The following is a 27,862-nucleotide window of genomic DNA, read 5'->3' as shown; positions in this document are numbered from 1 at the left end:
ACCTTCTGGCCCATACCACAAGCACGCGTCGCTCAAAAGTCATAAATCTTTCGCTTTTCGCTGCAGATATCACCGGCCACACACCGGCCCGCCTCTGAACGTATGGTTCGTACGTACTACTGCTGCTGGGTAGCTCCAATACGTAGTCGTACATGGTCGTACGCGTACGGGAGCGCCATTGAGTTACCACCGGAGATTACAAATGGCACAGCATTCGCTCCCGCTCTCGCTGCGGAGAAAGCCTCGGGTGATATCGCGCCCGACGGCCCCCCAATTGACGAGAGCGCTCATTTTGAATTCGTGTTGCCGCTATCGGTGTGGAGCCGCACGACAAAAGGATTCACGTTAGCTGGAAACTGCCTACTGGGTTGCGGAGGGTGGTGGGACATGTTGGAATTACACCGCACCGCATGTGCGCACGATCATCGTAACTCATGTACGCACACACACACACAACAAACAAACGGGTGCCGAAAATTTCGCACATCTTCGACTTTGTTCGCCGGTGGCGGAAAACGAACGAACGAACCGATGGTCTTCGTCGATGTTGGTTGACGATTTTGCAACTTCAAATTCAGGATTTTATTGCAGATAGTGCCTTTTACCAAGTCAATCGAGTGAAAACGTTACTCCGTTCCGGTGGTGATTGTTAAGCGGATGGTTCGACTTTCTGAGTATCAGATTACCGTGGTGGGCCGGTGGCTCTGAGGAAGGTTGGAGCACGCGCGAGGATACAACCGAACAGAGTCTCCGATCGGATCAGCATCGGGTGCGATTTTGTCGATGTCATCGGGGATTGCGAACCCGGGTCTGGTGTAGTGTGGATCCACCAGTGGCAGTGGCTGGTCGAATGCCGGCAGTCGCGCTTAATCCATGAAACAGTGCGGTATTGACTTCTGATCATCATCACTACAGTTCATTCTGGTACTACAATAGATGCACTGACGGAGCACGAAGTGGAGAAGTGTTAGAAGAAGAAGAAGGAAGGAAGAAAAAGAAGACTACTAAAACTAAGCCAAATTGGGCGGCCAAGTTCTAGTGGTGTACCTAACAAGTAGTGGTTGTAGAAATATTTATTTTTTGTTCTGTATACTTTCGACAAGTGTAGACACGCCTCAACCCACCTTCAGCACTTGAGTTGTGTTCAGTGTGTATTTGCGTGCTTGTTATGTTCAGTTTAGTTAGTTTGAGTTTTCGGCTGATTATTTTTTACCCGGAGAATTAGACATGTTCGCTTGGCTGTAGACAAGCAAAAGTGGCGTACAGTGTGAACCAGATAGAGAAAAGGCGTAATAATATATGTAATCTAATATTTGCGAACCCGGAAGTTGGGTTTTTTGGCGAATTGACCTTTAGCGGTTGGTTGGCTGGCGAGCAACGGTGGTAAGCGAACGAACAAAAAAAATCGTTCACCTTCGATGGCCCTGCACTCAACTGCACTAAAGATCGATTACTACTCTTCATTCTGGGTGCTTGCTTATCGATCCCGCTATCCTCCTGTGCCCTTCAACATTCATATCACTTATTTACATACGGAACGCATTACATTCGGCTGAATCCGGCGAAGCACATTTGGCTGTTCTGTGCTGATAAGCGGTATACATAACTTTTCGCAATTTAAGGGCTATTCCCACTGCTTCCGTTCCGGGACCGGGCCGGGACCGGGCCGTGGCTGTTCCGCGTGTCGTCCGGGCTCGATTGAGATTGATTGCGTGCGTTCTTATGAACGCATTCACACCGACGCGCCGTGCCCAGACCTGGGCAGCGTTGAATTGCCGTCGTGCTGCCGCAGTGCGAGAGAAAAACTATCGTTGCCGACGATACTTTGTGTTGGCCGGAGAGTGCACGGGAGGCACTCGGGTGGATGCGTGTATGTTGTAGTGACATATTTCGCGCGGAGTGAGCTGCGGTATGAAAAAAAAGAGAAAGACGTTCTTTCACATATACACACCAACATTTCTCAGCCAGAGCGCAGCGCGGGCACGGTTCAAGCACGGCGCAGTGTGAATGCATGAAAAGTCCCGGCGAGCCCGGTCCCGGCCCGGTCCCTGAACGGAAGCAGTGGGAATAGCCCTTTAACCCCCTGCAGTTGGGTATTTCTCTAACAAAAAAAAAAACTGCCGCCGTTAAAAAAAAGAAGATTTGACTAAAACCTTGCTATTGCTAGAGCACATCATGGTAACGAAGATTAAGCCTTTCGCTGTATTACAATTGGCAGCGAATTTCAAGAAAACCTTCAAATCATCTAACAAAAAAAAAATGAACATACGAGAGATGAACAAATATTTGCAAATGATTATAACACAAACACTGGCGAAAACCAGCTGAGATAGAACCTGTCATTGCCGAAGTTGGCAAGGTGTGGAGAACAACGAACGCGCAGCGTGCGGGGAGGGGCTTACCAGCACCACCCAACAACAGGCATGTGGAACTATAGAAGAGAAGAAAAAAATAAGCGAGCGATAAGTGCGCGGCTCTTAACTCATCTGTTTCGCGAATTTTTTTTTCACGCTACTGTTCTTCTTTTTCGTATTTTATTTGCTCGCCAGCTCTAACTTCGTGGACTTGCGAAACCTTGGTGGATTTTTTTTACCCGAAATTGGTCTGCGTTCGAAGCTTGCGAAATATACGATCATCACCATCATCATCACCTCCCGTTGTCAACGGCTTCGTCGCCCTCTACCGTGTCGTCGGCTGCTATTTGTATGAGTTTTTTTGGTTTGCTCCATTTGACCGACCCTCACCGTCACTTGAATCCATTACGCAAAAAAAAACTGCAAGAAAACTCGCCCTGAACCAAAAAAAATGTGGGTTTCATATTGGTTGACGATTAAATGATAAACTACTCCAAGTTTGATACTGTTTTGCTTCTCTGCAAACAATAAACATGGCTAAGTTCTGTTTTTCTCAAATCATGTGGATCCACCTTGAGCAGAAGAAAAGAACATCTGCAGCGGCGAGTAATAGTTATCAGTTTTCATTTTATTGTTTTGCGATGAAAAGTTATTCAGACGGCAAATATGAGTCAACTTTTCCCGCTTTGTGAGGAACCAAGGCATCCAGTGTGTAATGGCAAGTGAAAAAAGCAACCGAACTTCCCTAGAACAATGATCGATAGTTTTCCGTTCCCGCTGTGGATATCCTCGTTCCGAGGCAAAGCAGCAATACTTTGCCAATCGTCGGGTTGCATGGCAACTACCAAACTTTTGTGCGATGATGTCAAACCGGACAGAGTCACTGGCGCCGATGGATGAGGTAAGCTGAGCTGAAGTTTGTTTCCCATTTTGTTCCCGGGCTGGCGATGCCAGAAATGAGTTTCATCTTAATTCAGAGTTTGGGAATTGGAATTTGAACTTGTTTTATGCTTTTTGTTTCGTTGCAATGTTTTGATACTTGGCTGAAACAGTTAGGCGGAAACTATAACGGCCTGGTTTAATTCTTTGCGAAGTACCTATAAATCAAAGATATTTGCGCTGCCAGAAGACGTTGACCTTTCAAATCTACTTTCTCGACATGCGCGCGCATCGATGACAAGCATGGAACCGCTGAAAAACATTTCTGTGCAGAGAATCTTTGATACCTATATTATAAAATAATATCAAATTATTATATTTTTTTTTCAAATTATAATTATAAAAAAAATATCAAATAATATCAACTTTATTTCTTTTTTTTTATGCTTATTGACGTATGAATATTCAGCCTTGTTTCAACTATTTTTTCATTTGGGAATACCTAACTACTTGATATCGGTATTGATATTTTTTTTGGTATATTAGTCGTTGAGAGCAAAAGTGGTACATGTGCTATTGAGTAAATTTTTCAGGAGACGCGATAAACGAAAACACTCGAATAGTTAATTATTTTCAACATTTTTTTCCCAACATAACTGCACTTAATCATTGATGAAAAGGTTTCGAATGACGGTACATGAAAACATATGGTTATGGTTGAGAAACTCACACAAACTTCAATGGAAAAACATACACCACTTTTGTTCCATGGGAAAATAATGACAACCAGAAAATTTTGAAAGCTATAACAAGGTTTTGGATGGTGATCTAGCAGGACACTTAAGGATCCTTGAAGTTTTTAAACCTTTGTTGGCAGTGCGTTTTTTACAGATTACCTGAAGGTTAGTTTACATCAGTCTGTCTCGAGACTACTTATTTAAAATTTGATATGTGAGTCTCAGTGAGAATAACTAACTTAGAATCGATTCTTTTGTTGCCGATAACCGATCTTTGGTATCGATACTTGAAAGGTGATCCTCCACCAATATCGATACACTACCCTTAGTATCGAATCACTCTACATAGATCGATGTCCACTCCACTTAGTACGAGAAAACTTATTTATATGATCATGTCATGTTCATAAAAATAAATAAATAAATAAAATAAGTAATAAGTAATGTAAAGGATTCTGTACTTCTCACAGTTTCATTGAGTGAAATACGAACACGGCAAAAAACTTACTTACTTCTTCTCTCGTACACTCGTACGTTTACGCTGCCTGTAAAAATGCGTTTTAACGTAGGATTACGTGCTACTTCAGTATGCAAGATTTTAAATGCTTAAAATTTATTACAACTGATCGGATTTCGGTTTTCTGGATGGATAGAGAACAAATCGCTCTGTATATGAGATCATTTTTTAAAACATTTTTCATAGTTAAGTAGTTCAAGTGCATTTGATGTATTTTTGACTGAGCTGACAGAAGTAGAACGACTTTTTTTATACTTTCCGGCGTTTCGCCGCTGATTAGTGACATTTTCAGGGAAGGCAGGTGATAATTTTTCAACAGTTAGCGGCTTTTAAAATATTAAACTGGTGGTCTAGCTAATTGACTTTGGCTATTGTATCTGTGACTTACATATATCTTGTCAAAAAAACTTTTCACCCATTCTTGTGAATTTTGGTGTCCTTATCCAGCTCCAAAGTGCGTAAAGTCTTCAGAAGCATTAATGACGTTTCCCAGTAAGCAACCCTAGAAGCAACGAACTCGGCGAGCATTGACTCTGTGGTCTTTTAAAGCACATCTGGGCTGGCAAGGAGCACCAAATGTCACAGAAATGGTTGACAAACTATAATTTATCGTATTATTTCAATCTAAGCACTAAGGAAAGCTAAGACAATAATGCTAACCATTTAGTAAAAAAAAGTTCGGGAAATAATATCGCTTGCACATCGACAATGAGCACCAAAATTAAAATCATCATAGGAAAAATAAAGAAAACAGATTTTTTTCAATTCGTATTATTGTTCAGTATGTTTTACTTGATACGTTACGCGCGACGCGACTGATTGTCAGATACGTGTTGTGATAAATGTACGAATCAGAAAAGTTTGGATGCTTTTGACGAGTATAATCGGTGAAACATTTATAGAAGCTGTTTGTTTTTAGTTTTAGGGGAACTGCTCTATTATTCATCTCATTAAGCCGATATTCACGAAGAATGAAGGGATTAAACACCAAATTTTCACGAAATCATTGAACAAATTACCACAATACGCTTTAGTGCTCTTATGAAATCGTTCACATTGTATATTTAGTGAACTTAGTTAGATTTATCCTGAATTTTGTTAAACAACCCATTTTTCATAACGCTTCCATATTCATCTAAAAACTTAAATCACTGCTCAATTATTCATCTCACGACGCCCCCATATTCATCACACATTAATCATGAATAATTCACATAATCATGAATCAACGTAGCCGCAGCCCGTCGTAGTAGGTTACCTTGATATACACCGTAGTTGTTTACGTGCAAAATTGGTAACCTAGGTAACCACTGCAGTGCTGCCGATTCATGTCAATTATATGTCGGAATAATTTAACATTTTCAGTATGATTTTTTCGTATTAACAGAATCCGATTTGGCAACTTTTGATTTTCTTCAACGCAGTGAAAACACATGAAAATACATACAGTTGAAATTTAGGAATTGTGAAAATTCATCTCATATATTTCTGCTAATTCAAGCTTGTTTTTGGAAATTTGAGGTGAACATTTCAAAGAAAGTATTCTTAGTGTAGTGAGTGATTTTGTTCAGTGATCAAAATAAAAAGTGGTCCGCTAGTGATGAAAAAAACTTTCGTTGGCTGCTGAACGTGTCCCGTTGTAGCCATATAGAACATTGCGCGGATTTTGTTTTCTGAGGTAGGTGATTGAATTAAATGAGTTTTCGAGTGCGGATGCCTGACTATAATATCAAATTTAAAGCTTTTAAGTGTGTTTTTGAGGATTCTACTTCATGAGAAATCTAAAGTGAGCTAAGGAGAATCCATTCCATGGATAAGCAGATTCCTTTTTCCTGTTTTCAATTGTGTTTCCATGTTGTATGAGATGAATATATGGGCTGAGATGAATAATGGAGCTGTTCCTCTATTCGTGGCAATAAATATGCAAAAACAGTAATATGAGTTTTACTTTAAATGATCCTGATATAGAACAGCAATACCTTGCAGTGTCGATACTTTTTCACGATTATAACGAAGTATCAGCACTCGCTTTCGATACCAGCTGCGATTCCAAGTATCGATGCTTCCTGTTGGGGTTTTTTTTTGGACCACTGCGTCCATTTATTTGAACTATTGTGGTATGCTCCGGTTTGCTGTACTGCGCTTGAAGCTTGTCTACCACTTATTGAGGAAGTGATAGACGGCGAGCTATAGCGAGATAGGTGCCAATCGGGAATAACTTGTTTTATGAAACTAGTTACCTTGACTGGCGGCGCAGACCAGGTTTCCTTGGTTTCTAAGGAGGTCTAATTAAAGTACTGAAGTCTGCGTCTAATTAGTGCTCCGCAATTGCAGAGCAATTGTTCTGAGGTTTCGCTTTCTAAGTTGCAGAAGCGACAAATATCATCTTGGGTGAAACCAATTTTCTGAAGATGATGTTTGCTCGGACAGTGACCAGTTATTAGGCCAGTGAATGTACTGAGATCGCTCTTATTAAGACTCAGCAACTTTTGGGAAATTTTTGATTGGTTAAGAGATTTCACTGCTTTCCAATTGGCTCGTTGTTCCCATTTCTTTAGCTCAGCCTTCAGGGTACAGTCTGAGAAACCACAAAATGGTTCTGGACCAATGAAGGTTGATTGGGAACCAAATCTGGCGAGTTCATCTGCAACTTCATTGCCCTCTATTCCGCAGTGACCAGGAATCCAGTAAAGATTTACAGAATTCAACTGGCTCACCTGTTGTAGAAGGCCAATGCAGTCCCAGACAATTCTAGACATGCACTTGTAGGCTTTCAGAGCCTTAAGTGCCGCTTGACTGTCCGAGAAAATGCCAATGTTGGCGTGTCTATACTTACTTTTCAGGCAGATATTGGCACATTCTATGATGGCGGCTATTTCAGCCTGGAAGTCTATTGGCCAGTTTCTCATAGGTACTGAAATTTTTGTTCTAGGACCGTACACTTCCGCCCCTGTTACGATCCCCATTTTTGAACCGTCAGTATAGAACTTGATCGATCATTTCGAACGCTAGATCCTCCCGCATCCCATACTGAGCGAGAGGGTTCATACACTGAGTATGGGATGTCGTAGTTGGTTCTAGGTTCCATCCAATCACTGTTCGTTGCTAGTTCAGCAGGTAGTAGATTCGAGATCTTAAAGTGACCTATCTTATCCCCGTTTAGTATCATCTTAAGTGCTCTTTGCTTGGCCCCTAGTTGTGTTGATTCAAAGGAAGAAGATGGAGGATAGCTTCCAATGCTTTAGAAAGTGTACTGCGCATTGCTCCGGTATTGGCAATACAAGCTAGCCGCTGAATTTTATCTAGCTTTCTCTTTGCCGTGGTCTCCTTGGTTTTTGGCCACCACACTAACCAAGAGTAAGGAATTCGAGGCCTTACTATTGCGGTGTACACCCACATTACCATTTTTGATCTCAAACCAAAGTTCTTCCCACCATCTTGGAGCAAACCCACAACGCTGAGTTTGCCTTGCTTGTTATTGAATCTAAGTGTGCGTTCGAGGTTAATTTAGCATCTAGGATTACACCGAGATACTTAACTGAATCGCTGTATTTGATTTCTACCCCACTAATATATATAGACTGCAGGCGTAGTTTTCATCTTTTTGTGAACGAAAAAATTAAAAAAAGGCCTGAGCATCAACCCAACAAAGTTAATGCTCAGGCCTTTTTTTATACAATAAGAGCGTGTAAGGTTTAAGGCCTGTTGCATCCTATCTGATATCACATTGTCGAGTTTACCACGAACCACTATAACTAGGTCGTCAGCAAAGCCCACAACTTCAAACCCTTCTATCTCGAGGCCCCTTGGAAGGTCGTCAACCACGTCATAGCAAGGGAGAGAGAACCCCCCTCTTGCGGGCAACCTTTTGTTGCAGTCACGATGGTTAACGACCCAGCCAGCTCTGGGGTAATTTGTCTGTTTGTGACCATGCTATGGATTCATTCGACTATGCAATCTCGAAATGTCTCTTTTTCATGGCTTGTGTGATCGATAAATATGATAAATATTATCGAAGCCCCTTCAATGTCGAGAAATGCGCACAGGGCTACTTCTTTCAATGAGAGGATTTTTTCTAGTGTAACGCTGTGATCGTTGTTTCTCCAGATTGATACGCAAACTGGAACTCAGGATAATGGATATTTAGTCATGTTTTCGGATTTCAGGTATTCGTATATAACCTTCTCCATCGTTTTCAGCATAATTGATGATAAACTGATGGGTCTGAATGCTTTTGGGAGTGACTTGTCGCGTTTCCCTGCTCTTGGTATGAAGATCACCTTTATGTGGTGAAGTATTAGGCTTGCCTTGAAAATCTCCATAAGAGATGGGATTGGTGCTGATTCTCCATTTTGAATCATGGCAGGTAGAATCCCATCTGCCCCTGCGGATTTATAAGGATGGAATGATCTCATCGCGTTTTTCACTCTGGCACTTGTGAAAACCTTTCAACTCTGCAACACTGTTCGCAACCTCTTTTGTTTTTTCAGACCTTGGTGTGATCACTCGAGAACATCTTATGTCGCAGGCTGGGTTGGTTTTAACAGTCTCCAGAAGTGAAACCTGGAAAATGAGTTTCCATCATTGAGTCTAAAGCTTCAGAAGACGTTTTTGTGAACGAGCCGTCATTGGCATTGACCGATATCGTATCGATACTTACGGTATCGATACTTAGGGGCCTGAATATCGTTGTTTTTTATCGATGCAAACGACTTAGATATCGAGCAGGATCGATACTTTCGCTCCGATATTGTTTTGATACTGAAGGGAAACTATAAAATCAGAAAATATTGTTGATTGCTACAAATTGTCTAACGGAAAATCCTTATAGAAGTGCGCGAATACGATCCATCGCGTTATTGTCTTCTTCAAACTGTGCAGAAATTTGATTTGCGCTCTTTTTGTAAAAGACGTCAACCGGATTGAATATACCGGCTCATTTCTAAGGCGGTTTTCATGCATCTTGCGAGAGAAATTCTCCCGCATTTGATAATACTATCGGAGCAGAGCAAAATCGGAAGTGCCCTATATTTCAAATTAGGCCGCAGACGCGCTTATGCTATTGCACTGCACCGTGGTCCCATTAGATCTACTGACCGCAGGGATACCAAATGTACAGATTTGTCTTCAAAACGCAGATTCTTTGAGTCAGTGTGCAGATTTTTATTGATTCGCAGATAATTATATTTTTTCCATAGTTTCTGCAGATTTTTGTCAGAGTCTCTTCATATTTGCGCAGACTTTCTCAACATCTGTGCTTTTGCCTGCGCGAACGCAATTTTTTCAAATCACAGACAATTTTTTTTAGACTTTAAGCAGATTTTATAGATTTTTTGAGTAGTTCCATACATTTTTCGAAAACACCTGGCATTTCTGATTGCGAGTATTAAAAATCAAGAACAAATGGTAGCTTTTCATAGACGTGTTTCAAGTAGCAGTTAGAGTATCGATACAGCTGGTATCGATGCTCCGCTCTCAATATCAGCCCGGTATCAATGCTACCCAGGAAAAATTAGCCATATTCGAGTATCGATACTTTTGCAACTTTTGACCAATGCTCGTCATTTTTTCTAAGGTACCCTAGCCCGTTCGAGTGGTCTTTCGCGAGCGTCTTATAAAGCTCGCCACAATTGGGGAGCATTCAATACTTTCGCAAGTGTGAACCCAAGATTTTCGCTTGGATCTACTTAGTTCATTGCAGGGCCAGCGTAACACTATTTTCCCGAGTGGGTAGTAAGGAATAGGAAAGGTTCCTGGGTGACAAAGGCATAGCCAGAGAGGTGGGGGGGGGGAAGATAATTGGGATTGATAAATTTCCCATTGAAGGTAATTATATAAGCTTACTTGCAAAAATCTACGCCCTTGCAAACGGCCTCCCGGCAGTTAACCAGAACATTCGCCATGGCGGGCGAAAACCTGCGTGTGGGCATGTTTTTGAGTTCTTTCTTCGTCTTTTTTATAAATTTCTCCTCAGTTTTCGTAACAAAATTGTTGGAGTAGATTTCACGCTTCAGTTTTTCCCAAAAACTCTCAATGGGACGCAGCTGGGGGACGCTATATCTTCTACAACGAATGCATCGAGTAGTGGTCCGACAGCCCGCGTCTTCACCCACTTCATCTCGGTGCTCACTTTCTTCGTGGGGGAAGTAAAATACGAAGTGCCCTGCCAGTCGTTGTCATCCAGGGTGAAATAGGGCTTGAAGTCCATCACCATCGCCACGTCGCGATTGCCGGGAAAATCGAAATATCTGTTCTTTTTTCAGCCACTGCCATGTATGTTTTGGTAATTTACACAGTTTGGCCGGTAGAACCAACCTCTCGGCCAAGCGCACGCAGCGATGTAGCCACTTTTCCCTCGGTCTTCCGAATCCTTTGGAGCTTATTCTCGCTCAGGGTTGTCGGCCGTCTAGAGCCGGGCTTTCTTTCGATGCTCTGATTGTTGTCCAATAGTGCCAAGATGTTGTAGATGCCGGTGTATCCGGCGTTCACAAAGTGTCGCACGATGTCCTTTTTCGGGGCGGGGTACCGTTCTTTGAACGCACATACTTTTGAATGAAGTAGCTTCCCTGTTTTTGCCATCACGGGTAGAGTTCGAGTCAATTTTTTTCTGCTGACTCGTGGGTTACCATGATTGATGCTGCATGAACAGTTTTGTTAGTGCGTCTAAGAGTGAACCCATGAAAAATCGGCAGTTTTTGTGCATTTTTGTAATGGATGTCGATAATTCCATTTCCGTAACTACACAAGGTCAGCTCTAAGACTTCTTGTTTAACAGCATTTATGATCGTGGGTTCATTTTCTTTATTGAGAGAATCAATGTTATTTGACGAGAGAAATTCTAAAAGACACTCACCTCGACTGTTGATGTTTGTACAACCCCACAGTGTGTGATGAGCGTTGGCATCGCAACCAACGATGAAGCTCCTGTTGGTTTCTCTGCAGTATTTGACGAACGTCACAATCTCTTGAGTAGGAGCCTCAGGAACATCGCCAGGAAAGTTAACCGAAGCAATAATGATTTCGGAACTTCCTCTGGCAGTTTGCACCTCAACCCTGACGCGACGAGGTCTCGTGTAATGAACTCTGTAATAGGAAAACACTTAATATTTTTGTTAGCTAATACAGCAGCTCTTGGAGAGTCGAGCTTGTCATCGTAGAATAACTTACACTTAGTTGTTTGAATACCAAGTATTCTACCTTTGTGGGCCCAAGGCTGCTGGATAAGTGCCAGGTCCATCGCTTCTTTGACAAACCTCCTCGAAAGCACGCTGGATGCTGCCTTCGCGTGGTGGAGGTTTATCTTTAAAACTTTAATGTTCTGCATCGCAATGCTTTTTCCCGCTCTTTTCGGGCGTTTGGGAGAGTCGGAATCCCTTCTTGTTTTGTTTAGGCTTAGAAGATGCAGAAATTGCTCTACGACCAGTACCCGAATTCGCTTTAGATCCAGGGGGTGTACGGTTTCGTGTGGCCTCGTTTTTCCCATGGATTTTCCCAGAGTTCCCTAGGCACCACTGTGAAGATTCTCTGCTTTACCAGAAAGCACATCAACGTTTCCTAGATTATCACGTGGAACCACAGGATTGGTACCACTGATTTCAGGGATCGTTGATGCACTTTTCGTGGAGATTTGAGGCTCTTCACCGACGGTTTCAGGATCACCTTTGAATACGCCAGTACTGGTTTGTCGAATTTGTTCATCCGCTTGCAGCTTTTGGCGTGGCTTTGGATTAAGTTTTGTTTCGCCAAGGTGGAAGTTTATGACGAAATTCTTGCGCATAGAGATATCGTCAACCGTTAGCATCCACTCTGCATGGATTCCATTATTTATTTATTTATTTCGTCAAGCAAATGTCAAGCTACAGCTATAATAATACAATGTTTTCTTATATTCTATACATTATTTCCAGTAGTTAGTCGTTTTTTTATTTGATTTCTGCCCATGGTGATGTTGACATTTTCGCAGTGCTGATTATAGTTACGCATCTTGCGATTTACTGGGCCATTTTTTGAGTAGTTAGGTCTGTGAGAGTTTTCCGAAAATATTTTACGATTTCTTAATTGACGACTGGGTGCATAAAAACTTAGTTGTGATAATAATTTAGTAGATTGCACGCGTTGAGAAATAATGTCATTGATAAAATAGAGCATTGAAAGTTCGCGGCGTTCTTTAAGTGCTTGTATTTCTATAAGCATGCAGCGTGCTTCATATGATGGTAAGGGAAATGCTGTCCAATTTAGCTTACGAAGCGCGTACAAAAGAAATTGTTTTTGGACAGATTCAATGCGTTCTTCATGTGTGACAATATATGGATTCCATACAATGCTACAAAACGAATTGGTCCAGAATTGGTCAGACGTATGTAATATACAATAGTTTGATTGTATATGGGTCTTGAAAATTGTGGCCGAAGCGTTTTATAAAGCCCAGCATACTATTTGCTTTGTTAATTATTGTGTTATAATGTTCTATGAATGTAAGTTTGGAGTCCAAGACTACGCCTAGGTCTCTTACGATTTTGCATTTTTCTACTTGTTGGTTTCCTAAGAAAATGTTTGTAGGTGGTGTTACTGTTTTTTATGCTGAAAGCTATTGAATTACATTTTTTAATGTTGAGTTGTAATAGACTTTTGTTGCACCAAGTGTAGAATACATTAATTTCATTCTGGAATATTTCGAAGTCGTCTGCATTGGTTATTTCTATAAAGAGCTTCATGTCGTCAGCATATACAAGCGCATGTATTGACTTAAGAAGAAAGGAAATGTCATTTACGTATAATATAAAAAGAAGAGGGCCCAGGTGAGAACCTTGAGGAACCCCAGAAGTTACTTCTATTGGGTTTGAAAAGGAATTTTGAAAGCGGACTATTTGTGTTCGATTTGATAAGTATGACTGCAGCCATTCCAAAAATTTTGTTTCAGTTCCGTATTTTTCGAGCTTGAAGAACAATAAAGGTATGTCGATTCTGTCAAACGCCTTGCTAAAGTCCGTATAACGAGCTTCTACGTGGTTGCCGTTGTCCATTGCAGTAAAAGTGAAAGTTATGAATTCCAAATGATTAGTGGTAGCTGATCGACCTTTGTAAAAGCCGTGCTGTTGAGTTGTAATTTGGTGTTTTACTTGCTGAAAGATTTTTTCATTAATTATTGATTCAAATAATTTTGGAATGCATGAAATAATGGCAATTCCACGATAATTACGAATGTCAGATTCAGCGCCAGATTTGAAAATTGGTACTAAATATGAAGTTTTCCAGAGTTCTGGGAAAATTCCATTCTTCAGGGACATATTAAAGAGGTGTTGTAATGGTGTAGATAGTTCTTCTGCCAAGTTTTTGAGAAAAATTGGAGCTATTCTGTCAGGTCCAGGACCTTTCGTAGCGTCTAAATTTTTAAGTGCGTTCTGAATTTCGAATTCAGATATTTGATTGACAGAAAAAGAATACGAAAATTCGGGAAAATACGAGAAGTATTCGCGGTCGCGATCTGTTTCTTCATATGTGGTGTATATTTTTTGAAAAAAAGTGGCAAAAAGACTACATATTTCATTACTAGTTTGTCCTACATTACTGTCAAGATGCATTCGTGATGGAAAGTTGTTACTTTTTAGTTTGGTTTTTACGTAATTGAAGAAGTTATTAGGGCAAGACTTGATTTGATGTTCGATTTTACGATTATGTTTTCATGTGCAATTTTAAGTTGACAGCAAATTTCTTGGTAATTTTAAAGATTTTCGCAATTGTTGTCTTTTTTGTATATTTTATGTGCTTTTTGTTTTCTATTTTTTAGGTTCTTCAATTGTGGATTAAACCACACTGGATATTTGCTGGTGTTCGATCGTCTTCTTTTTTTAGTGGTACATTTTCTGATATAATTTGATTAACTATTTCATAAAATTTTGGTACTTCTTCGTTGACATTTCCTTCTTTACAAATTATACTACGCCAATTTATTATGCGAAGTCTACGTTTGACTTGTTCGAAGTCAGTTTTGTGGTATTCCGGTACATCCTCGTACTCGCAGTCGCTAGGGTACGAAGTGTTATTCATTACTATTGAATATTCAATTGCTGTGTGAAATGCTTCATTTTTCCAGATGGGAGTCAATGATGCATCTAGACAGAAGTCTTCAGTGCAGTTTGTGAATAATAGGTCTAAATAAGCATTTTGTTTGTTTTTGACATGATTGGTTTGATATAAATCGAGTTCTGAGGATTTGCCAAAAAGATACTGCAGTGTTTCGTTTTCGCCTACGACTGGGAGTAAGATAGATTCATTTTCAATGTCTACAATAAAGTCTGCATTACGTTGGTTGAAGTCGCCAGGATTGGATCGTTGCAGAATGCGCCATTTATCGGTAATGAGATTTTTCTGGCTCTTAAAAAGTCCACAAATTTTCTCATTATCGAAAGATGCGCTTTGTGGGAAGAACGCGTCCTGAGAAACTAGCCTGGCCCACAAAAGAAGTTTTGGAACCGCATCTTTCAACTAGTCCGAGGTTTCGTTATCCTTGCACGAAAGGATCAGGTAACCGGACTTAACCGGCTTGTTTCTTTGCTGTTAATTGTAGCCACAAGTGAGTTTTGCAAGGAATCTAGCTGAGCCGTCGACAGTTCAGTGTTAGGATAATCTTCCGCGAGTATACCAACTGCTGAACGGCTGCCCCGTAGGAAATTCCCGACACCGGATCCATTGGACGTTTTTGCCAGTGCCTGGTTTCTGGATTCTTCCCGAGCAAGTTGGCTGGCCTGCTGCCGCACGTCAATACCCGCTCATTCACGGGGGTATAGATTCCTCGACTTTTTCTTCCTTGGTTTTTCTTCGCTGCTAGGCAATTCCGAGATCCGATGACGTTTTACTGATCCAGAGACAGACTGAGTCAATTCATGCATCCTAACTTCCTGCATAGGAATTCCGGAGGCAATCAGACTCTTGAGCTCTCTTTTCTGAGCTCTGGTCAGATTTCTCTTCCAAAGAAAGACGTTTCCAGGAACCTTCACTTTGGTTCCTTGAATTATGGTGACGTCGGTGCCACCACCATCGCTTTCGCTTGGCTTGCATGTCGTGAAGCGGAGGATGAAAGTATAGCATGGCTTAGCATCCACAAGTGAATCGTTTAATCCCAGCTCCACTTCCACACTCATCAAGTCATCCTCCTTCGTTGTGTTTTTTTCTGGCAGAAATTGGCTGTCGGAACCCAGAAGTTTTGATTTATTTATGTCATCCATATAAAATCCCACGAGCAGCTAATTAAAGAAGGGTCTGCTGCATCAGTGACCCGCGTAATGCAGTAGGGGCTAATTACTGAAAAGGGTGCTCCACAGGCCCCGTTCGCGGCAGACATTTATTGAACCCCTCTACCTTTCAAGCATAGACACGGGTCGCATGACACCTTTCCTTGGGGTTTTAACCATACAGTCTTTACGTAATAGTCATGGCTCACAACCATGGCCGGATTTTGGCGCTGGGGGGCCCGGGGCAAATCTGTTTGTGAGGTTCTCTTTTCTTTAAACATTTAGAGGTAACGTTCTGGAAGGTGACGAGCAAAAAAAAGGTCGCCCAGGACTAGGAGGGCCCCTTGAATCGGGAGGTTCGGGGCATTTGCCCCCTTTGCCCCCCCCCCCCCCCTCAAATCCGGGCCTGCTTACAACTATACAACCATCCTCCTTTAGGGGCTTTGGACTCTGCTCTGGATCTCAATAGTCTTATGGTCGTAAATGAAATTTTTTGTATGTGTGTATTTAAAAATTATGTGAAAAATTACTCGTTTTGCGATGTATAATGGGCTCTGAGAGTCAAATAAGTGAATGCGCTGCTGAACGAAACCATGTAAAATATTCAAAATTAACTCTGCAAAAATAAATAAAATATATGTAGAAATGTGGGAATCGAACAGAGTTGTAAAAAGTGCAAAAAGTGGTTTTAAAGCTCAAAAAAGTAGTTTTTTTTTAAATCACGTTTGGACAAACTTGAAACAAATTTTTAGAAAGTCGGAATGTTCTACAAAAATATCATAAATAACAATATCTTTCAATTTAGGGTTGAGCACCTTGACTTTTTGAATATCGATTTTTTTGGACAGCCTATCGAATATGCTAAGCAATGCTATAATATATAAATAATTTATTCATGCTAGAATAATGTTTTCATATGTCGAACTAAGCTGTCCGAAATAAACGCTCAACTGCCCGTGTACTTTGGTGCAACTTGGTTGAACATGCAATTACCCAATCAACGAGGGCTTATTTGTTGTTGATTAAATTTATGTAGAGCCTATGGAAATTTTGATAAGCATTCACACAGCCAGCAATAACAGTCGCCTAGCAGTGCTCAGTCACAAATTAGGAGATCAAATTGTTGCAGGTCATTGAGAATCATACTGAATTGTGGCCCTGTGATCAAAATAGATAGGTTGGATTAGCAGCCACTTCTGGTGCATACTAGATGCAGACGAATTAAATTATTAAAGTTTAAAGGCTCAGCAAAATCGCTACACACGCCACTCGATCACGCTAATCGAATTATTGAGTAATGCTTCTTTGTCTGCGCCGGTAATCCGCTCACTCAGATGCAGAGGTCAATTAACCTCTGCGGAGTAATAAATCAGAATTCGATCCGTGGGCACATGATTTACAAAAGCCACGCGTCGGGGTGTTCTGATTGCGATGCCGCCGGACAAAGGTGAACGAGATTCAGAAGGGATTTTTCAATGTCAAACTTATCTTCGCGTTGTTCTGCTGGGAGCTGCGGAATATAGTGGATTTTCATCGGACTGGAGATTGTTCAAGGTCCAGTTTTGGGATCCGAAATTACATGGTTCAGTTAACAGAGTGCCGCACGCATTAATTAGACCATTCATATGCATTAATCTTGCTTGTTTCAGGATTTACATACTACAGTAAATTTCGCCCAGATAATCCAGTTTGCGTGTGCACATCCGATGGCAATTGCACCGGTTGACAAAATTTTGCTTTAGTGACATATTCAGGAAGTTTATGCGGATTTGTGGATATGTGGTAGATAATGTTTTATGTTCTAATTTTTTCACCCACAAGAACTGTGGCTGTGTTTCCCACTAAAGTTGTTATGTATGACATTTATAGACCATCGGAATTCACTGGCGTATTCATTACCAGTAAACAAACTTCAAAATAGCTTGCTAGGCAATAGTTATTCGGGGAACTTTTGCCGAAACAATTTGTCGTACTGCTGCTATTCGCCCAGTGGTGGCGCCTCTTCCGACATCAAACGAGGCAGCGAATACAGGGGCAAGCATGCGATGTGAAATTTTCGTGTTATTAGATAATTTTTGTTGCCTTTTTTCGGTTCTCTATTCCTACAGTTGGACGTCTGTTCGTTCGTTCGTTGACTTTGGCAATTGCTGCAGTAATTTCGGTTCTCTTTCCCTGTCGTAGAATGAAATAGTGCCCGTAGCGGGTTCGTCCAAGGCAAAAATTGTATGCAATAAATAGCTTTTTCTGTTTTGAGGTTTTTTATTTGAAGTGAAAATTTTCGCAGTCGCTGGTAGCTCCACGAGGAAGACAAGGAGAAGTTCAAAATCCATTCAAACTTACAGAGAAGTTGGGAATGAAACTAGTCGATTATTGTGGCCAGCATGGAAACAAATTGGTAATTCCTATCAGGTTCGTCTCATTTCGATCGCATGTCATGAATTCAAGATTTGGGACGCGAAAGGTGCACTGCCGCACACGACGTTGTACAATGGATTGTGGTTGCGTCCGGGAAAAAAACTGAGTTTGGCCATAAAGCAAGGCACTGGGCAGAGCGGCGGGTGTTTTTTGTTGCGTCTGTTTCGTTACGAGGTCATAAATTTGGAAGAAATTGCTCCAAATTTGTCGCCAACCGTTTGATTGATTAGGTTTCAAACAAGTCAGTCTCGGTTTTGTTCGTAGTCGTATGACTCGTTGATGGTGTGACACATTCAACTGAAAATGGTGTGTCGAAAACATCCATGGTATTTAAGCTATTTTTGCAAATTGCTTTGTTTTATTATCCTTCATTAGTCAATATAATCCTCAACATGCTTGACTATTGAATGTTGAATTCGCCAATGTTTCATTATTTGTTGTAATATTCTTCATAATTAACCTTTGGTGATTCAATGAACAAAAGAAAACTTCCAATCCCAACTTTTCTGGTGAAACGTCTTCTCTCGAATTTGCTGTTATAATCTAAACAAACCCAGTACATAACGAAAAGGATTGTGACACAATCACCAACCCGGTAACTTTTTCGTCGCCATGGTCTGATTGTCCGGTGGCAACCTTATTGCAGTAATAATTGCCCAAAACTTCTTAGTTAATTATAACTTTTCGTAGTACCTTTCAATTCCACTGGCTCCGCCAGTTGCGCCATCTTCCAGTTTGGTTCCCAAGCCTCAATGTTCCGACTGTACCTCGTTCCGCCAGATGTTTCGAAGATTAATAGCTCAGCAACGGAGACAGATAGCCCCGTAAGGTGTGGCGATGAATTAAACTTTCGTCTATCCTTCTTCCTAGCACCTGATGCAAAAGCAAAACACAAACAAAAAAGAGAAAACAAATTGCTCACAATTTAATTAGAACCAACGATTGATTCATCCCCGGTGGACATCGCTGTAGGATTAGCCATTTGTAATTTCTGTTCTCGACCGGGACTCTTCCGCTCCCGGCAAAGCTATGCATCAGTGCTTAAGCTGCCCAGTTGGCTATAAATTTCATTGATGAATCATCAAACATGACAGAGAATTCCCAGAACATGCAAAAAAAAAAACAAAACTCGTGTTCGAGTTAGTCCTAAAGGTGTAAGAAGGAAGGACGTAAAAATCGGAACCTTCTCTTCCCCCGCCCCACTGCAGGGGCCGTTTCTTTTTATTTGTTTTAGCTTGTTTGTTTCCATTATTTTTTGATCATTGCAGCTTTCCTACGCCCCGTGGCAATAAGAATTGAGCAAAAGTTTGGCGCTTCTGCAGCGCCAAGCTGGGGCTTTGCTATCATCACCGGTTCGTTGTTGTTTCTGTTGCTCTTGTTGTTGTTACCGCCGAAGCTAAATCCGGTCGGCCGGATGAATGAGACCCATTAGGTGTAAACTTTTCGCCCCCGGCCCCCCGTGGACCGAGAGGCGGCAGTAAGCTGCGGTTTTTCATTGCGGCACCTCAGCTATTCTTTACGCTTGACTTTTGGGGGGCAAACGAATTAAAACTTCAAATGGAAATTGAATCTCTGGAAGACAGATGCTATCCTGGGAGCTTGGTGAATTATTCAGCGGCCAATCTTATGCATTATTTTACGTACGCATAACCTGTTTAATGAGGAAATGTTCTGACCCCGGACGCTTTGTTAGTGGTTTATTAAAGCATTGGTGGCCGTGCAATTGCCCAATACTAAGTTTATTAGATTTTGCTAGTGTTGTGTGAATCTAGACACATTTTCATGTTTATGTGAAAATATATTATTGTTTTCGAAAAAAAAAAATCGGGTTGATAAAAAAATTACAATTTAACCTAATATGTACTCAGTAAAAGCAAAAAGTGTTATTGTCTTCTCCAATCATTTTCATACTGTGTAACTCTTTCGTTAGCACTATTGAAATTAGAGGTGGGCAATCCGCTCACGAACTGATCTAAAGAGCTGGTTCCACAAAGTGAGTGAGTGATCTATCGCTCTTTTTTAAAGAGCGGTAACTCACCCCTTACTTCAAGCAAAACGCTGAAGCCGATTTGTTGATCAGACACCGCAAGCGAGAGCCATATGAACGTTTTACACCCCAAGCGCAAAGCGGCGTGCGACACTGCAATAGAACTCCCAGAAAATAGCTGCCGCCGGCTGCCTGCTCTCCTATGCATAACCATCCACCAGCCGCGGGAATAAAAAATAAAATCTACTTGCCACAGTTCACACACAGCACACGGGCTGGCTAAAGCCTGTATCAGACTAACCGTTGCAGCGGTCAACCGCTACCGTTCCGTTCTTTTTCGACCAATCAGAACACAGCGGTCGACCGTCGCTTGTTGTTGTTGCAAAAAATAGAATCTTTTCTATTTTTGCCGCCGACCGTTCCCAACGGTTGCCGGCTGCTGTCATTGACATGGCGAAGGCAACCGAGTCTCTTCACACCTACACAAGATCACATATAGAGACTTGACAAATGAAAATGAGTGCTTCTCTTTTTGGCACACACGACAGCCAGTCAAAACATTGATAGCACCGGCAACGTTGGTTGGCGATGTCAATTTTCGACAAACGCACACTGGCAAAAATGAATCCAAATTCCCACTAATTAAAAGCCGCTGGGCTGGATACCTTAAATATAGCATTTCCTATGTAAAATTGGTCAACAAATTGATTGGCGATGGTTTCATTTTGGACAGGGCACGAAAAGTGGAACGAAAAGAGCGAAAGAACTGGTTCACTGATCTTTTGAATCTATGCAGACAACCCGCTCGCGAGCTGATCAGAAAATCAGTTCTTTAAAAGATCGCAATCTTTTGATCGCGAGCGGATTGCCTGCGAGCTGAACAAAAGAGCCATCGGAAGAACCAGTTCTTCTGAGAGCGAAAGATTTCGCTCTTTCAAAGAACTGAATCTTTTGATCAGCCTGCGAGCGGATTGCCAGATGAGTGAATCAGTTCTTTCGTTCTTTTCGTTCCACATCCATTCGTGTGCGTACTTGGCGTTAGCCAACCCGTGTACCTGTGTATGGACTGTTGCAAGTTGTTTTGCCTTTCTCCTAGAAAGGTATAGCAATCACTGGAAAAACCAAAGGTATAAAAGTGGTCCCAATGGCCAAATGTCATATACCACTCGACTTCTTTCGACGAACTGAGCATTTTCTGTATGTATGTATGTATGTGTGTATGTGTGTGTGTGTGTGTGTGTATGTGCAACTTTTTTTTCTCACTCACTTTTCTCAGAGATGGCTGGACCGATTTTCATAAAATTAATTGCAAATGAAAGGTCTAGTTGCGCCATAGGTTGCTATTGAATTTCATCGTAATCGGATTTTTAGTTTAGAGGTTATGTATCAAAATGTAAAAATCACGAAACATCAATATCTCAGAAACCACACAACCGATTTTAATAAAATTGGTTTCAAATGATTGGGCTGTCTCCAGAACCCTTAACTTTTGAATTTCGTTTTGATTGAACATATGGTTCAAAAGTTATGTAAAGAAAAGTTATCCTGAGGTTGTTTAAACTCATTCATTTTTCTCAGTTATGGCTGAACCGATTTTCACAAAATTAGTGTCAAATGAAAGGTCTAGTTGCCCCTTAGGTTGCTATTGAATTTCATTGCAATCGGATTGTAACTGTGTCCGTTGTTCATAAAAATGTGAAATCACATAATGAAAGTAAACATATTGACTTTCTCCTAACGATCACTGGCTAATTAAAAGGTAGAAAAATGATTGAAATGGCCGAATGTCATATACTACTCAACTCAGTTCGACGAATCGAGCATTTTCTGCATATATGCATGTATAGGTGTATATGTTTGTGTGTGGGTGTGTACGTGTGTATGTGCACCTTTCTTTCGCACTCACTTTTCTCAGAAATGGTCTGTCCGATTCTTTCCATCTCGGTGTCAAATGAAGGGTCTATTTGCCGCTTAGGTTGCCATTGAATTTCATTGTAATCAAACTTTTAGTTTTGGCACTGCGTCAGAATGTGAAAAACGCTCTTATATCTCAGAAGCTATGAACATGGTTGAATTCAAATAAATGGGCTTTCAAACCCTCAAACAATGAATTTCATAATGTTTAAACATGTGGTTTGAAAGTTATAGAAAGAAACGAAACCCGCAGACTGTTTAAAACTATAGGTGCGATCAAAATATGTGGCCTCAACATCATTTAAATTTAATATTGTACTATTTCAATGTTTGCGGCCTTGCTCGGGATTGAAGTTGAAATTAAAAGTCATTTCTATCATTTCACTTTTTGCCTTTCTCCTAGAAAGGTATAGCAATCACTGCAAAAACTAAAGGTATAAAAGTGCTCAAAAGGGCCGAATGTCGTATACCACTCGACTCAGTTCGACGAGCTGAGCATTTTCTGCATGTGTGTGTGTAACGCTCTCCCAATCTCACTCGATTTTCTCAGAGATGGCTGAATCGATTTCAATGAAATCAATTGCAAATGAAAGGTCTAGTTGTCCTATAAGACCCTATTGAATTTTATTGTAATCTGATATCTAGTTTAGAGGTTATGTATCAAAATGTAGAAATCACGAAACATCAATATCTCAGAAACTACACAACCGATTTGAACAAAATTGGTCTACCGGTCTACGGTCTACCTAAAAACCCTCAACTTTTGAATTTTATGAAGATTGAATATATGGTTCAGAAGTTACAGAAAGAAACGTGTTCTGGAGACTGTTTGATCTCACTAATGTTTCTCAGAGATGGCTTGACCGATTTTCATAAAATCAGTGTCATAGGGAAAGTCTTGTTGCCCCATAAGACCCTAATGATTTTTTAGCGAACGGATTTTTACTTTTCCTGTTATGTTTGAAAATGTGAAATCCAGCTATAAAAAGAAACATTCTGACTTGATGACTACTTGGGCTCACTCACTTTTCTCAGAGATGGTTGACCCGATTTCCACAGAATTAGTACCAGATGAATGGTCTAGCTGCCTCATAACACCCTGTTGAATTTTGCTGTAATCGGAATGTAACTTTGTCTGTAATGTATCGAATTGTGAAAATCACTAAACTTCATTATCTTAGAAACTACACAACAGATTTGAACAATATTGATATCGAATGAACGGGATAGTTAAGGGATAACTGATAAATTATGATTGAACAGTTGGTTCCAAAGTTTGGCTCCCCCATACGTTCCCTTTTCATTTGCTTGTAATCAAACTTAAGCAACCGTTATGTTTTAATTTGTAAAACAACGAAAGTCTATTATCTCAAGTATCACACGACTTATTTGAACATAACTAGTGTCATACAAACGAGTCATCTCTCAAACTTACAAATAACAAACTTCATAAAAATTTGATATACTGTTCAAAAGTTTTGTAAAGAAAAGAAATTCAAAGACTATTCAACACTATAGCTGCTTTGATCAATATATATGGCCTCAACATGATTTAAATGTGGTATCGTACACGCAAAACTTGTCCTTATTACTTTGAAAGCAATAGCGCAAAATTACCTTTTAGGTAACAAATCCATTACTTAAAAAGCAAATAAAATTCTTCCCCAGTTAAGTAACAACACATACTGTCATATATTTAGCACGTGTTATGAGAGTACGACTATCTAATAATGGTCGTTTCAACCACATGCAACGTTTTTTCTGTCGAAAAATGCTCCCTTTCCACCTCAAGTCAAAAAAAATTACACACCGTCGCATAAGTTGCACATGTTACAAGTTTCTTCAATCTCCAATTCATCCGGTGGGCGTGTATTAGTTCGCTCGTTGTATGCATACGGAGTAGCGAAAAAATATGACAAGAGCTGCCAAGCAACATTTTCCCCGTCATAGAGTATGCAAACGTTGATGATTTCAAAGACTTGAAATGCGCCTTAAAATGACATCACGATCTGTAAGTGTAAACTGCGTTAGAGAAAAATAAAAACATTCGCTTTCTTGCAAGCTATTTACAGCACATAATCATTGGTTCATGGAAACTCATTTGGACCTGTTTGAATATACAAAACTCGTGCCCATCCAGAACAATATTCGCAACTTCGGCAACTCTGGTCAGACAGTATTACATATTTCCATTTCAAGTAAACACTGGGGGACGAAACGAAAGTGTTTCTAATTGGACATTTGAGGTTGACGGTTGAGATTCTGATTATGTGTGGATGGAGGGAGACAAAAAAGAACCAGATCGTTGCATCAATACAAATGCAGCGAGTGAAGTCTTGCCAACACATGCATTGCGGTGCTTGGCTGTATGTTCTCCTGCAAAAACACATACAATTTTTATTACTTTTTGTTTGTTACTTTTTGTGTATAATGCGCAGTCATAAGACACAATAAGTAATAAAAAATTGCCCAAAAGTAATAAAATATTCCCCGTTTGCGTTGGGTGTACTATTTGAACGTTCCCGGTATCGCTCGTGAATGAATTGTTCGAAATTAAGAGTCATTTCTTATATTTCGCTATTTCTGAAGCACTAACATTTCGTCAAATTTCATATTTTATACTTTAATTACAACATCAATATTTTAGAACCCAAAGAGTGAATATACCTTTTTGGACTTAAGCATTCATGTAAACCTATTTTTACAAATAATAAGTTTGAATGAGATAAGCTGAGTCTGACCGCTACGTTGATTAATTTGGGTTTTTTGCATGCTCTTGCGGCTGGCTGGTGGCTGGGTGATAAGAAATGCACGTCATGCATATCAGGGCAGACGTTTGGTGGCAGCTTGTTTCTGGGAGTTCTATTGTAATTTTGCGCGCGACCTTGCGCTTGGCAAATCGGGTGTAAAGCTTTCACCTGGCTCTCGCTTGCGGTGTCTGATAATTAGTTACACTGATAAAAACCAAAAATTATGTAGGAACGAAAAGAACGAGTGAGCTGTTAAAAAGAACTAGTTCATCTTAGTGAGCGGAACCGCTCCGATCCGCTCACTATAGTGAACCATTTTTCCCACCTCTAATTGAAATATTTATAAGAACAATCGTTCATAAAAATAATGTATGTGATTTTTTCGAGTAAGCGAATAATGAACACGGACTGAGGATGTGATTTAGACTTAGAAAAAAAAATTTCCTTCGTCCAGACGGAACTCGAACCCGCAATCTCCGAGTTTCGTCTGGACAAGGGAAAATTTTTCCTAAGTCTAAATCATACCCTCAGCCCGTGTTTATTATTCGCATCCTCAAAAAATTAAATACATTGCCTACTCTATAACCTAAAATAAGGATCATAGTACAAAAAAATGTAATTAGTTCATGAAGTAATTAAAAATTATCTAACAAGATTTCTTCCATTCAGATAGTACTCCAACGTAAGATGACGGATGGGTTCCTGAACTGAACCTGAACCAATCAATCGCGGCCCAGCAGCTACTATACCAAATAGCCACTGAGTCGTTGTCGGACATCGCCATCGTATCAGACCCTTACCGCATCCCTCCCGGAAACGGTGACTGGGTTGCGGATAAGTCCAGTACAGCGGTTCAGAAGGTTGTTTCAACCTCAGAAGAAGGGTACGTAGTTGCCACGTTGGTCTACCGAAAGGTCCACCCAGATGGTCGACCTGTTATCCATGAAACTAACGGGCCTAACGCCTTTGGTGGTGGTGGGCGACTTCAACGCTCGGGCTGTTGAGTGGGGAGATTGCTTCACGAACCAGAGGGGTCAAATCTTGTTGGAGGCTTTGGCAATGCTCAACTTAGATCTGGCCACCTTGCGGACCAAATGTACATACAGCAGAAATGATGCGGAGTCGATCATCGACGTGACGTTCTCCAGCCCAAGACTGATCAAGAACTGGAGGGTAGACGATGGCTACACTAATAGCGACCCCCAGCCAGTTTGCTAAAGTGTAGAAAACAACGAGAACCGGCAAGCGACGGGTAGAGCCAACACTCCGACCGTCAGCGGGTGAAAGACATCGCATTTTGATGCCGAGATATTCGAAGAGGTAATGAGAACATAGCGCGAGGGAAGCAGTTGGCTCCGCCCGACTGCTGACCAACTAGTTTCCATGCTATCACGCGCGTGTGACGCCACCATGTCTAGGACTCGCCAACCTAGGAATGGGAAGCTAGCGGTTTACTGGTGGATGGACGCAATAGCCGACCTTCGTAGTGCGTGCCTCCGTGCAAGATAAAAGTTGCAGCGTGCGCGAAACGAAGAAAAGAGGACAGAGCGATGCGCAGCATTCGATTCTGCAAGATCGATGCTAAAAAGTGCAATGAAGGTAAGCAGAAGGACCTGCTTCGATAGGCCAAGTGCGAGTGCCAATACGAATTCGTGGGGTGACGCCTACAGGATCGTAATGGCCAAGACTAAAGGCGCGCTGGCGTCTGCAGAGCGACCACCAGCGTTGCTGGAGCGTATCATCGAGGGACTCTTTCCGCGCCACGAGCAAAGCCCTCGACCTCCGACGGTCGAGTCTCACTTCCGACGTTCCAGTATCTCAGACATAGACCAGGGATGGTCGGCCAGCCTACCAAACATCTAATCCGTAAGCGACGACAGCCGTATAGAGGTTGAGGAGGAGGAGGCAAGGGTTACGAATGAGGAACTCATCGTGATCGCCAAATCCCTAAAGATTAGCAAGGCACCGGGACCGGATGGTATCCCTAACCTGGAGATCAGGCTGGCGATAAAAACAGCCCCCGGGCTGTTCTGGGCAGTCATGCAGAGGTGCCTGGATGACTGTCTCTTTCCGGACAGGTGGAAGGGGTGCGCAATCGTCACACTCGACGTGAAGATTGCGTTCAATAGTTCAATAGTGGGACTCTATAGCGCTCGCGCTCATATCCATGTACTGGTGTCACTGTACAAGATTCTGGAAAATTACTTCCAGAATCGAGTACTTGTTTACAACATGGAGGAGGGTCAGAAGTGCGTCTCAATTACCACAGGTGTTCCGCAAGGTTCTATCCTGGATCCGGTATTGTGGGATTTCATGTATGACGGGGTGTGGAAACTAACGCCATAAACCGCTGATGTATGACGGGGTGTGGAAACTAACGTTTCCTGTAGGGGTTGTGATAGTCAGGTTTGCAGACGACATAACGCTAGAGGTTTACGACGAGTCGATCGGGGAAGTTGAGTTGACGGCCGCGCACTGGATGCACTCCGGGACTCTGGAGCTAGCGCATCATGATACGGAAGTCACCCTTGTGTGTAAATTTGGAGCAACAGCCGGTGGTAAAGCGATCTCCGAATCTCTTGGGGGTTATGGTTGAGAATAAACTCACGTCGACGGAATTACTATCTCATATGATCAGCGGTTTATGGCAGCAAGCGAAGACTTCTTGCCAGCATGGTTTCGTCCATACTTAAGTATAGTGGGCCAGTTTGGTCCAGAGCGCTAGGTACTAACAGTTACCGCGGTAAACTGGAAAGTACCTACAGGCTCATGTGCCTGAGAGTTGCGAGCGCGTATCGTACGGTGTTATACGATGCAATCTATGTCTTGTTCGGCATGATGCCTATCTGCATTGCCATCAAGGAGGACAAAGAATGTTTTAACCAACGTAACACAAGGGGCTTACGAGGTACCAGAAGGTCATTCTCGATGCTCCGCTGGCAGCGGGAATAGTCTAACCTCACAAAGGGCAAATGGACGCACCGACTCATTCAGCAAATATTCGGTTGGGTCGGGAGGCGCCATGGCGAAGTGAACTTACACCTGACATAGATCCTTTCAGGCCATGGTTGCTTCAGG

At 41.5% G+C, this 27,862-nt stretch overlaps 1 long non-coding RNA gene across 1 annotated transcript in view; it reads left to right on the top strand.

Moving 5' to 3' along the window:
• The first annotated feature begins 2,116 nt into the window (after nt 1-2,116).
• The window catches only part of LOC129725389 (uncharacterized), an 86,405-nt gene continuing 60,659 nt past the window's right edge, over nt 2,117-27,862 (top strand). The window contains exon 1 of the long non-coding RNA XR_008728083.1: nt 2,117-3,255. This is a non-coding gene — a long non-coding RNA (uncharacterized LOC129725389). The remainder of the gene's footprint in view (nt 3,256-27,862) is intronic.

This window comes from Wyeomyia smithii, chromosome 2, assembly GCF_029784165.1.
Source record: "Wyeomyia smithii strain HCP4-BCI-WySm-NY-G18 chromosome 2, ASM2978416v1, whole genome shotgun sequence".
In the NCBI taxonomy this organism is placed as follows: domain Eukaryota; kingdom Metazoa; phylum Arthropoda; class Insecta; order Diptera; family Culicidae; genus Wyeomyia; species Wyeomyia smithii.
This window is presented reverse-complemented; position numbering and strand designations above follow the sequence as displayed.